The 1,988-nt window shown below is 50.5% G+C and overlaps 1 pseudogene; it reads left to right on the top strand.

Moving 5' to 3' along the window:
- Window positions 1–445: 445 nt before the first annotated feature.
- Window positions 446–1,719, top strand: LOC136171880 (biorientation of chromosomes in cell division protein 1 pseudogene; annotated as a pseudogene).
- The last annotated feature ends 269 nt before the right edge of the window (window positions 1,720–1,988 follow it).

Here is a 1,988-nt window from a genome sequence, read left to right as displayed (position 1 = left end):
TTGGAGGCAGGAAATATAGGAACTTAGTAACTCAATAAAGAAATTAAGTTAAAACGAGGTCAAAATGAGCTAATTAAGTGAAGTTAAGGGTAGGGCCCTAATCTAGAATGCCTGGTGTCCTAATAGAAGATGCGGACACAGCAGATACAGCGAGAGAAGACAGTGTGTGGACGTGGGGGACACAAGTGTCTACACGTTCCAGGAAAAGAGATCTCGGAAGAAACCAACCCAGCCAACACCTTGACTCTGGACTTCAAGCCTCCAGAACTGTAAGAAAGTAAATTCCTCGGCCGCTGTCGACGCCGACGCCGCCCCTTCCTCCTCCGTCCCCGGCGCCGCCGCCGCTTTCACCGTTTCGGGCCCTCCGCCACCTCTCCACGACCTAGGCCCTCTGTTCCTGAGAGGAAGCCTTACTCGGGCCCCTTCGCGGGCCAGGCCCGCAGCCATGGCTGACGGCGGGGGCGGCGGGGGCGGCGGGGGGCCGGCGGGGGCGGCGGCCCCATCAACCCGGCCTCACTGCCCCCGGGCGACCCGCAGCTCATCGCGCTCATCGTGGAGCACCTTGAGAGCCGGGGTCTCTTTGACAGCTTTCGCCGGGACTGCCTGGCCGACGTGGACACCAAGCCAGCTTACCAAAACCTGAGGCAAAAAGTGGATAATTTTGTGTCAACACATCTGGACAAGCAGGAATGGAATCCCACGATGAACAAAAACCAATTGCGAAATGGTCTGAGGCAGAGTGTGGTTCAGTCAGGGACGTTGGAAGCTGGAGTGGACAGAATTATTTCCCAGGTGGTGGATCCCAAACTGAACCATATCTTCAGACCACAGATAGAACGAGCAATTCATGAGTTGCTGGCAGCCCAGAAAAAAGAAGCCGCGCCAGCACCACCCCCAGAGCCTGAAAGCCAGGACCCTGCTGCTCCATCCCAGGACGCTTCCTGAAAATACGCCTGACATGTTTTGGAAGCTCCATTGAATTAACGGTGAAGACCTGGATTCAGTTACATAAGAGCACAGCTTCAGAACGAAGACAGGCCGAAGTCCTCACTGACTTCAGAATTCAATGTCGATTGTGGGGCGGTGTCCAGAGGGAATAGGGAGCAAGTGGGTCTATAGAAAAGTTGACCATGTGGGCCCCCACATTGTGCTGCCGCCCAGCTAGCCTGTCCAAGAGGGTGACACCCCATAGACACTACAGACATACTAAGAAACACTACATCACTTTGGGGTTTGTCCTGAAGCGAACCTTTGTACTTGAACTTAGAGATTGTGTATGGATTTTAGGGTTTGTGCTTGAGGATAATCAGAAGCTACAGTGAAGGAACATAACCAGTCCTAAAGGTGCAGTTTCAAAGAATTGACAGTAAAAGTTAGCCAGGGGTGGTAGGGTTTTAACAATGCTTATTTGATACTATCAGTTTCTGAGAGTTGCAAATCAGAGTTTACAAGCCAGTAGCATCAAACAGCTGTAAGGTCACTGTGACTCCCTTGTAGGTGACTCTTTAGCTTCCACTTCCTTTCCCCTGCAAGAGGTGTCAAAAGCAGGACCCTGGAATGCCTGAGGAGATGCAGACTTAAGTGCAAGGAGAAACATTGGCAGGCTGTCCGTCTAGGGCTTCTTCCTGTCCTGCAAGGGCTAGTGAGTTGGGTGTGTTTATTTTATTCTCATGTTTGTGTTTAGAAAGTGAATAAAGGGACTTGAGTTTTGTAATTAAATCATTTGATACTCTGAAAAAAAAAAAAAAAAAAAGAAAGTAAATTCCTCTTGTTTAAGCTACCAAGTCTGAGGTGCTTTGTTAGGGCAGCCCAAGGAGAGGAATATATCCTTTGAAGCATTTAGTGGCTCTCAATTCAATTCAGTTCACTTGCTCAGTCGTGTCCGACTCTTTGCGACCCCATGAACCGCAGCACGCCAGGCCTCCCTGTCCATCTCCAACTCCCGGAGTTTACTCAAACTCATGTCCATTGAGTCAGTGATGCCATCC

The sequence above is a fragment of the Muntiacus reevesi genome, chromosome 7 (assembly GCF_963930625.1).
Source record: "Muntiacus reevesi chromosome 7, mMunRee1.1, whole genome shotgun sequence".
In the NCBI taxonomy this organism is placed as follows: Eukaryota; Metazoa; Chordata; class Mammalia; order Artiodactyla; family Cervidae; genus Muntiacus; species Muntiacus reevesi.
The sequence above is the reverse complement of the archived record's forward strand: the minus strand, read 5'-3'. Positions and strand labels throughout refer to the sequence as shown.